Source organism: Bos grunniens, chromosome 27 (assembly GCF_055505025.1).
Source record: "Bos grunniens cultivar Pamir isolate PY7600 chromosome 27, Bosgru_T2T1.0, whole genome shotgun sequence".
NCBI classification, from domain to species: Eukaryota; Metazoa; Chordata; class Mammalia; order Artiodactyla; family Bovidae; genus Bos; species Bos grunniens.
This window is the reverse complement of record NC_141191.1, coordinates 31,038,324-31,050,077: the sequence shown is the minus strand read 5'-3', so window position 1 is coordinate 31,050,077 and position 11,754 is coordinate 31,038,324.

Sequence of the window (11,754 nt, the reverse complement as noted above, 5' to 3'; positions counted from 1 at the left end):
GGAGACCCGGGTTCAACCCCTGGGTTGGGAAGATCCCCAGAGAAGGGAATGGCAACCCACTCCAGCATTCTTGCCTGGAGAACTCCATGAACAGGGGAGCCTGGCCAGCTACAGTCCATGGGGTTGCAAAGAGTCAGACACGACTGAGTGAACAGCACTTTCACTTTCACACTGTATGATAACTATTTTATATTTGTACAAAAATAAGCTTTTATATATATATATAAACATATTATAATCCCAACCAGAGTTTTCTAGTTGCAGGCAAGAACCAGTGTTAACACACTAGGTTAATACATTTGTGACCAAAATAATAAAACCCAACATTCAAGTTAACCTATTTGACCTAAACATGGATAAATATAGGTACAGAAAACCACTCACAAATCTAATAAAAACTTCAAAACAGCTTAGAGGTCTAGGAGTCCCACTGAGTCAGACCCTTCACATCACTTTCATTTTTAAAAAAATATTTATTTGGCTGCATTCGGTCTTAGTTATAGCACGTGAGATGTTTCACTGCAGTGCAGACTCTCTCTAGTCATGGTGCTCAGGCTTAGCTGCTCTGAGGCATGTGAGGGTCTTAGTTCCCTGACCAGGGATCGAGCCTGGGTCCCTTGCATTGCAAGGTAGAGTCTTAACCACTGGACCATCAGGGAAGGTCCTCATATCACCTTCTTTAATTTCATAATGTCCAAGCCCTGGTGTGTGACTGATGGTATGGCCTTGGATTGGTCTCATCTCATTTCTAGGGCTTTTTGCTGCCTCATGAAGAGAACGCAGTTGGATGGTCTCCACAATCCTGTCATTTTGTGATTCTAAGACCCTAATCCTTCAAATGGATTGGCTAGTCTAGGAGACAGCTCCCCCAGGTAACCACTATTATAAATACTATCAAAATGTGTGTCTCCTTCCTAAGGACCCTTCAGGATGATTCCTGAAAGCTGTTAGGTATCAACCCTCAGGCTTCAGTCCCCAAGAGGACACAGGGATGTTTGACTTAAAGCTGGGTTATGTGAATTCTTCCAATTATACCACAAAGCCTGGTCCTGCCCCCTAAGGCTTCAGATTCAAAGTCTTTTCTGAACATTCCCATGAGTGAGCCCAAATCTCTGATGACTCAGAAAGGACCCTGATTTTTTATGAGACAGCAGACTGCCTTCTGCCTGAAGGGAGTTCGGGGAAACACGTTAGGTCAAACACAATAAACAAAAATGCAGCCCTCAGTCTCCCGCTCTGGCAGTCTCCTTCCTACCATCCTGGTTGGGAAGATCACAACACACAACTGTTTCACACTCACAGGGAAGGACCAGGAGAAAGGCCAAAGGTCAGAAGAGAAGCCAGTCAGGAGCAGTCAACAAGCACACCTGCCTGGCAGGTATACAGCCCTGTGTGCTGACAAGCCAGGCAGCATAACTCTGTGCATGCGACGCAGTGGAAAATCCCACAGGGCTGCATTCTAAACATTACTGACGCACGTGAATTTTGGAAAAATGAAGGTCGTGAGTCAGACCCCACCTCCACCTGTGCACCCCGCCCCCAGTCTTCTCAGCTGCCAATCCTAAGGCACCTTGCATATTCTCTTTCATGTTTGTTGAGTGGCCTTGCTCCTCCCGATTTTTATACCTTGTAACAGAGGCCAGGAAACTTTTCTATAAAGGGCCAAAGAATGTCAGGTATGCTGTGTGTCACAGTTACTTAGCTCTGCCACTCCGACCTGAAAGCAGCCACAGACATCGGGAAACGAGTGAACGTGGCTGAGTTCCAATCAAGTTTCATTTACAAAAACAGGTGGCCCCTGGATTTAGCCCTCTGGCTATAGCTTGTGGATACCTTCTCTATAATAATACTTAATGGTTCCCCCCACCCAGAAAAAAAAGCCTATGCAGGAGGCACCTTTATTATGCCCACTAGACAGGTAAGGAATCCGAGGCACAAAAATGAGAAATACTAACCCAGGTCCCTGAAGGTAGTGAGTGCCTGTGCTGGCTGCACAGGGAGGGATCCACCACCCAGACCCACAGCCACAGTCTCTTGACCATCTCCCTGGGCACTGCCTCACAGCTGTGTGTTCATCCACTCCGAGGGCTCCATCCCTTTGGAGTCGCAAGGGGGTCTGGCCATTCTGCTGTCTCTGTGCTGAACAGTCTCTAACCAACCCCCCACCAGACAAGGAAGAGCTATGCATCATGCCCTCTAGGTCCTCCCTACTGGTGGGTTCACTGACAACAGGAGTAAATTGATGGTTTTTACCTGTGTAGGAGGAACTTTATGGCCAACACCGTCCCCTTCAGTGACCCAGGTTAGCAAATAACCCAGAAACCAAGAAATCATCACCTGGCCTGGCTTGTGGGAGTGTTCATCCCAGACCAAGGTCCTCTCTCTTCCACCTCCAGAACCAATTTAAATTCATTTGATCCTAATCATTTTTCTCATCATCGATATGACCACTTGCATAAAAATTTTATAGACTAATGTATCTTGAGAGGATCAGAAACTTGCTCATATAGGCACCAATCTGTATAATACTCTTCATGCACGTGTGCATGGTAAGTTGCTTCAGTCGTGTCCAACTCTCTGCGACCCTTGGGACTGTAGCCCACCAGGCTACTCTGTCCATGGGATTCTCCAGGCCAGAATACTGGAATGGGTTGCCATGACCTCCTTCAGGGGATCTTCCCAACCCAGGGATCCAAACTACATCTCTTATGTCGCCTGCATTGGCAGGCAGGTTCTTTACCGTTAGTGCCAGCTGGGAAGCCCATAATACTCTTCTCTGTGGCCAGTTACACCTGGTGCTCTGGCTTCCTCTAGAAATCAGTAACCATCAGCCACCCAATGGACAGCTGCTAGAAAATCTCCCTCCCAAGCTATCAGTTGAAGATGCCTGACTCGGGGCTGGCTCACAGGGTTTCCTTTGTTTTAACTGCTGGGCCACCTTTGTGAATCTTTTAAGGGCACCAACTTTCTCCCAGAATCACTCTGATGCATGTCCCCGAGGCCCCAACTTTCTCTTCTCAGCACTCCATCCATGCATCAGCACTATGATTTTTCTAATCAGCTCTGTGAGACATAGACGTAAAATCAAAGCCCCAAAGAAACTGGGACTCGTAGAGTAAAGTAATTCGGATCTCTACCTGGACGTATGGATTGAATCCTGATTTCCAGCATGACCACAGTCAAGTAGCCAAGAAGACCATTTACCACCAGCAATCTGCCTATGTTTCCCAGGTCCTACCAAGATGCTGTATGGAAACTGGCTTTCCCATTCCCAGTTTATTGATCTCCTCTTGAGTTTAGGTGAACAAGAAGGAGGCTACCTGACCAAGCCTTGAGTCTAGAAGATCAGACCTTCGGGAATAAATGCACCAATCATGGTAGCTCCAGCAAGCCCATTAGGGATTTCCAAGGATCTCTCCAGATTCAGAAGCGACATCTCCTGCAATTCTGAGGGCCTCCACCAGGACTAAATATATCTATATAGCCCAAGTTCAGCCCAAGACCACAGAGAGTCTTTGCAGCTACCTACTCTTCAAAGAAGAATCACTTTAAGCTCGGATTCTGTTCACCACTTCAAAGAGAGTCCTCCTCTTAGGAAAACTCCACAGAAGTCATCCTTGATAAGGATTCAGGAAAATCTTCCTGCCCACACCCTGGAAGCTGCAAAATAATGCAAAAATCTCAGAAATATACCAATAGAAGTCTTTCAAGGGCAATCTTTATCCCACAGATACTACCAGATTTCTGGAAAGCTATTTAATGTGGGAGAGACATCTGTATTATTAGACTCACTGACAAATAGATAGATTATAGGTACAGACTACATGCATACAGAGATGATACATAATAGACACACACATACTTACATATCTATATACATATATATTTAATTCATAGATAATAGATACATTATATACATGATAGATGATAAATATATGTATACATACATACTTACATACACAGGTGATAGAGAGATAGATAAATAGATAATAAATAGATCCATACATATATGCATAATGAATACATACACACAGAGATGATGAATGTGTGTGCTAAGTTGCTTAAGTCGTGTCCACCTCTTTGTGACCCCATAGACTGTAGCCCGCCAGGCTCCTCTGTCCATGGGATTGTCCAGGCAAGAATACTGGAATGGGTTGCCATTCCCTTCTCCAGGGGATCTTCCCAACCCAGGAATCAAACCTGCATCTCTTATGTCTCCTGCATTGGCAGGCAGGTTCTTTACCACTAGCACCACCTGGAAAGCCCTAAATAATGAATAGATAAATAGAAAATGGACTAATACATATATACATACATACTTCCATACATAACTGATAGACCAACACAAAGATATATACAAATTCTATGAATTATCTGAAGGCAATGTACAAATGTTTTCGGCTCAACAGAAAGATGAAAAACATGGCATGACCTCCTTGTTTCTATAGGGACTAACAAAAAGCTAAACTGTCCCTTCTCTGGGTCTTAATGCACAATTATAATAAATTCAATGTAACCTGCATCAATTAAGCTCTTTCCATGTACCTGGCTCCATGCTAAGAGATGAATCCCTTAAAAATTTCCCAGTCAAGTGGAGAAGACTCACCAACGAATAACCATCATATCAGGCAGCTATAATAAGTACTATAATAAAGATACAAAAGTGCAGAAAAATAATAGGGTTGTTTGCTTTGTTTTCTCAAGGACCATGAATTTTAAAAATTTACCGAGGCATCCAGTGAGGGCAAGGGCTAATTGGCAATCTTCAGAGCTTAGAAACAACAAATGAAATGAAAGCAGGATTTCTCATTCCCCAAAATAAAACATACTGAATTACGACCACAGTTACCTTTGCAGCACTCCTACAAATGATCTAAACATCTCTTCTTCATTTATGGCCTGAAAAACTCTGTAATCATAGGTCAAACTCTAGAGGAGAGACTGAAATAAAAGCTCTCCATCTTTTCACTCATCGTTCTTTCATCTCTGTACCTCAGCCTCCCAGGTCATTAAAGCCCTTCATTTCTAGATTTCTGCAACAAGAAAGGCTTTTGCTTATGGGCCAGCCCAAGATGAATCAGGATAATAGCCTTCCACAAACACTTGAAGGGATTTACTTCTCACATCCACAAACATGTTATTAAGCCCTTGCCATATGCCTTACACTGTGTCAGATTCTGAAATCAAGAGAACAAGACAGGACCCACAGTCTCAGTGAGCCCAGAGTCTAGTGGTAGGGGGAAGGGAGGAAGGAACAAGCAATATTTGAAAGTGATGAATGCTCTAATATTTTCAGGCCCAGGGGATCATGTGTGCATGCATGCCAAGTCACTTCAGTTGTGTCCAATTCTTTGCAACCCTATGGACGCTCCTCTGTCCATGGGGATTCTCTAGGCAAGAATACTGGAATGAGTTACCATGCCCTCCTCCAGGGATCGAACCCACATCTCTTGTGTCTCCTGTATTGGCAGGTGGGTTCTTTATCACTAGCATCACCTGGAAAGCCCCAGGGGGTTATAAATTCAGTCAGTTCAGTCACTCAGTCATGTCCTACTCTTTGTAACCCCATGGACTGCACCACAGCAGGCCTCCCTGTCCATCACCAACTCCCAGAGTCTACCCAAACTCATGTCCATTGAGTCGGTGATGCCATCCAACCATCTCATCCTCTGTCATCCCCTTCTCCTCCTGCCTTCAATCTTTTCCAGCATCAGGGTCTTTTCCTATGAGTCAGTTCTTCACATCAGGTGGCCAAAGTATTGGAACTTCAGCTTCAGCCTCAGTCCTTCCAATGAATATTCAGGGCTGATTTTAAATCAGGGAATTATGTGAGCATCCAAATACTACTTCTTACACACAAGGATAAAGGGAGAGGCTGGAAAACCAACAATATTTTAGGAACAGTCAGTTACTCTAGTGCTTGGGGTTTGGTTTCCTACATAACCTCTAGTCCCCTTTCTAATTCATCTCTCCTCCCACCACTAGCTAGTTCTCCTGACGTTTAATTGTAATTGTGTTAATCTCCTGCTCAAAGATTCACAATTCTTCTCTTGATTATCAAGCAGAGTCCAGATTCCTTAGCATGGCACCTGAGCACTCCCAAACCCAACCTCCAGCTGCTATTGCAGACTTGCTTATCTATTCAGTAAATATCTAGTAAGTGTCAGGCACTGTTCTGGACATGAGAGATACTAGAGAATGCAAGACCATCAAGATTCCTAGCTGCATGAGACATAAATAAGCTACAAGGATATGTTGGAACTTTCTTGGTGGTTCAGTGGTTAAGACTCCAATCTTCCACTGCAGGGGGCACAGGTTAGATCCCTGTTCAAGGAACTAAGATCGCACAAGCCCCAGGACACAGCCAAAAAACAAATAAATAGGCTACAAAGGTATATTGTATAACATGAGGAATACAGCAAATGTTTTATAACAACTACACATGAAGAATAATCTTTAAAAATTGAGTCACTATATTGCATACCTGTAACTTATATAATGCAATATAGTGACTCAATTTTTAAAGATTTTTCTTCATGTGTTGCTGCTGCTAAGTTGCTTCAGTCGTGTCCGACTCTGTGCGACCCCAGAGATGGCAGCCCACCAGGCTCCCCCGTCCCTGGGATTCTCCAGGCAAGAACACTGGAGTGGGTTGCCATTTCCTTCTCCAATGCATGAAAGTGAAAAGTGAAAGTGAAGTCGCTCAGTTGTGTCCAACTCCTAGCAACCCCATGGACTGCAGCCTACCAGGCTCCTCCATCCATGGGATTTTCCAGGCAAGAGTATTGGAGTGGGTTGCCATTGCCTTCTCCATTCTTCATGTGTAGTTATTATAAAACATTTGCTGTATTCCTCATCAACTATACTTCAATGTTTTAATGTCAATTAGAAATTTTCTAAAAAGATTCCTAGCAGAATAGATAAGCAAGCAAGCAAAAATTTTAAATGGTGATGAATGCTGTGCAGGAAAAAGAAACTGAGGGACAAGATGGCAGGGGAGCTGGTTAGAAGGGGTGATTAGGGACAGCATCAGAGCAGGTGACATTTAGGCTGAGATGTGAATAACAAAGGGCAAGTCACATGACTCTCTAGGGGGTAAGGGTGTCAAATAAAGAACCAGCCAAGATAAAGACCCAACAGAACCAAAAAGAAGACCCTGGAGGGCAGATTAACTCATCCATGAGGAGCAGTGTGAGAGGACTATGGGGAGGGGCCACACCACTTAGGCTTTGCAGGAAAGGTGAGAAATTTAGATTTTTCTTCCATGTCTGATGAAAAGACATTAGCAGATTTTAAGCAAGGAAGCAAACCACTGTGATATTCAGCTTCACAGGGGTAGTTTGGCTACTCTGAAGACAAGAGATGGAACCAAGGCAAGGGAGGAAGCCAAGAGCCCAGTTGGAAGCGGAGGTCAAGTTCAAGTGAGAGATGATGGTGAGTTGGACCAGAATGGGAGAAAGAGAGTCAGAGCGATGAACGGATTCTTGGTACGTGGGAGATGTAGAGTGCCAAAATGTGCTCTTGGATCACACATGGGAGGCAGAGGAAACAGAGGAGGAAAAGACATCAGAGACGACTTCCAAGTGCTTGGCGAGAGCAAGCAGGCTGACACGGTGCCATTTGTAGAGTTCTGTCATGTCCTTTGAGTGCCCCTCAAGCCCCCAGGCACCCTAGAGTCAGCCTAGATCACATGTCACCTCTTGCACACAACCTACTCTTTTCTAGTATGTTTCATTGTCCATTTCCTTCATTTCTGCATTTTCAAACCCTAGACACCATTCAAGACTCAAAGCCACTGTTCTCTCCTGAATTCATTTGCTGAAATTCTCTTATATTCACAATGCTTTTTCAAAAATATCTATTTATAAAATTTATTTATTAAATATTTATTTGGTTGTGCCAGGTCTTACGGAAAAGGCAATGGCACCCCACTCTAGTACTCTTGCCTAGAAAATCCCATGGATGGAGGAGCCTGGTAGGCTGCAGTCGATGGGGTTGCTGAGGGTCGGACATGACTGAGCGACTTCACTTTCACTTTTCACTTTTATGCATTGGAGAAGGAAATGGCAACCCACTCCAGTGTTCTTGCCTGGAGAATCCCAGGGACAGGGGAGCCTGGTGGCTGCCATCTCTGGGGTCACACAGAGTCGGTCACGACTGAAGTGACTTAGCAGCAGCCAGGTCTTAATTGCAGCATGTGGGATCTAGTTCCCTGACTAGAGATGAAACCCGGGTCCACTACACTGAAGTGTATAGTCTTAGCCACTGGACCATCAGGGAAGTCCTCCCACAATGCTTTCTGTACTTCAGTTACCACATGTATTCCATCCCACCTTGTACTAGTGTTATTAATATTGTTGCTCAGTCCTGTCCGACTCTTTGAGACCCCATGGGCTGTAGCACACCAGGCTTCCCTGTCCTTCATCATCTCCCAGAGCTTGCTCAAACTCATGTCCATTGAGCCGGTGATGCCATCCAACCATCTCATCCTCTAGTGTATTAATATTACATGTTATATTGATACTATTGTGTCCATGTAGGCCATCTCTACCCATAACTATAAGCCTCACCTGCGACTATCTTCTCTTTATCTTTGTACCCACCATGAATCTTTTCATCCACAAACATTTGTTGAAGGTACGGATAATATTGCCACCTAATGCCTGGAAAATCCCATGGATGGAGGAGCCTGGTAGGCTGCAGTCCGTGGGGTCACGTAGAGTCGGACACGACTGAGCGACTTCACTTTCACACATTGGAGAAGGAAATGGCGACCCACTCCAGTGTTGTTGCCTGGAGAATCCCAGGGACGGTGGAGCCTGGTGGGCTGCTGTCTATGGGGTGGCACAGAAACCTAAACTAGAAAATCCTTGTTTAGTTTCTCAGTCCTAGACTGCCTTATGACAACTCTTAGGGAGAGCTGGGGGATTATTCTATTTTCCCCATGAGAGAAGTGAAGTTTGAATAACTTGTCTAAGAGACACCAAGGTGCCAGAATTAGCATTCATATCCTTGGAGTCTTACAATATTACAGTCACGTGGACTGTATCCATTCCCACTTTGGATCCTACAACGAGCCCACACAGTACTTTGTTTCATCAAACCTAAAATGCCAATTCTGAGACCCAATATTATTTTATGGAACACTAAAAAAGAAAAAGTGAGGTCCTTGAAACTTTGACACCTGCCCAAACACCATCTGTTACAAGGGCATCCTGATTTCAGAGATGGTAAAATGTGAGAGACGAAAAAAATGTGCATCTTCAAACTCCATTTTATAAGCAAGGAAACCAAAGCTTAGAGGTCATGAGCACTGGTCATGGGCAGACACCACGCACGGGGCAGAGTTCAGAGGCCAACTCGGGTTTCTCAGCTCTGAGATATGTAGTCTTGACATATTAGCAGGGCGTCCTGGTTGGTGTCTCTTGGGTATTTCTTTTTAATTTTTATTTATTTATTATATTTTTGGTTGTGCTGGGTCTTCCTTGCTGCGAGAGGGCTTCCTCTAGTTGTGGTGAGCAGGGGCTACTCTGCATGGTCTTCTCCTTGCAGTGACTTCTCTTGTTGCAGAGTCAGGCTCTAGGCACACGGGCTTCAGTAGTTGCGGCTCATTGGCTCAGTCGCTCAGAGGCATAAGGCATCTTCCCCGACCAGGGATCAAACCCGTGTCTCCGGCATTGGCAGGCAGAGTCTTATCCACTGTACCAGCAGGGAAGTCCTTCCTGGGGTTTTCTAAGGAAGCGCAGTCACAACAGGTGAACATAAAGAAATAAAGATCACACATGGAGCCCAGGCTGAGTCTGTGTTGGACACTAATGCACTGGCCCAAAGTCCACAACTTCCTGGGCTTTATTGAAATTAGGAGGGGACACCGTCTGGCTGAGCGAGTTCTCTGTGGGGGGCCCTGCCCAGAATTGTCACAGATAATGGTAATTTATGTTTTCTTCCACACCTGCTCTCTTTCCTGCTTTAGTCAGCTGCGAACTCAGCTTCTCCCCAGGGCGAAGTGAGGGAGGGGCCGAAGCAAGGGGAAGGAAACAGCTCTTGTTCACAGCAGCTCAGCTAAATTGCCTTTGCCCTCTTTTGCATAGAGCAATAAAGTGTTCCAGAAAATGCAGCATGGATTTTTAATTTTCTCCTTGTCACTGGGTGCTGTAATCACATAATTAACCAAGTGCTAGAGATAGTCATTTATAGCAAATGGGCAAAACAACCACAGAGGTGAGCTACCCGGGACCCGAAAGGTTTCATCTGCCTCTCGAAAAGCCGCGTGTGGACAGAGCTTCACCAGTCCTGGACTGGTTGGGACTCGACGCCCAAAAGAATGCAGCGTGAGGATACAGGAAGGTCATGGAGTCTGTCCTTCCAGATGAATTGCTGTCGGCTCAGTGGTTTAGAAGGCCTTGAGGTAACAGGGATGGGACCGGATGCCAGGCCAAGAGGCCACAGGCTACCTGTGCTCATCAATCCCTTTACCCAGGACATGCGCCGTCGGGATGAGGAGCATCTATCTGCCTGGCCCCTGTCTCACCCCGAGACGCTGTTCCTGTCGGACCCCTCTTCCTTCAGGTACATTCTTTCCTTCCTCCCGTTGACCCCCTCACCCATGGCCCCTCACTGCCACCACTAGCGGAGCATCTGACATTGTGTATCTTGGAAACAAATAGCAAGAAGTTATATATATATATATATATATATATATATATATATGGGGTTCCTGGTGGTTCAGACAGTACAGAATTGGCCTGCAATGCAGAAGACCCAAGTTTGATCCCTAGGTTAGGAAGATCCCCTGAAGAAGGGAATGGCTACCCACTCCAGTATTCTTGCAGGGGACATAAGAGATGTGGTTTCAATCCCAGGGCAGGGAAGATCCCCTGAAGGAGGAAATGACAACCCGCTCCAATATTCTTGCCTGGAGAATCCCCATGGACAGAGGAATGATCTATCTATTTATATTTGTTCATTTTTATATGTTTATATATAGCTACCATATATACATATAAATGTAATATATACAAATAAATAGATGTAGATAGATATTGGAGAAGGCAATGGCACCCCACTCCAGTACTCTTGCATGGAAAACCCCATGGACAGAGGAACCTGGTAGGCTGCAGTCCATGGGGTCGCTTAGAGTCGGACACGACTGAGCGACTTCACTTTCACGCATTGGAGGAGGAAATGGCAGCCCACTCCAGTGTTCTTGCCTGAAGAATCCCAGGGACGGCGGGGCCTAGTGGGCTGATGTCTACGGGGTCGCACAGAGTCGGACACGACTGAAGCAACTTAGCAGCAGATAGATGTTACAGAAAATACAGTTGTCTGTATTTTTAAAAGCCTCTGATGTCCACCAGACTTTGAGGACCAGTGCAGTGGACTGAAGAAAGGAGAGAGATGGATGGTAACTGCAGTCATTTTTGAACAGCAGTTGCCTCTGATTAAGGCTCCAGCACTAATTCAGGCAAGGACAGTCATGCACATTGGGAGCATCTGCTGACAAAGGCTAACTTGCCCTCATTTATGGCTCCCTTTCCCATGAGGAGCCCTAGCCCTGAGGCTTGGGTGACAAGTTGTGAGGTTTTTTTGGTTTTTTTTTTTGCTTGTTTGTGGGGGTTTTTTGGCCACAAGCGTGTAGCATTTAGTTCCCTGACCAGAGATTAAACCCCTCCCCCTTGCATCAGGAGCTCAGAGTCTTAACCACTGGACCAAGCAGGGAAGTCCCAGAGGCCAGAGTGAAGTGGAACACAGTAT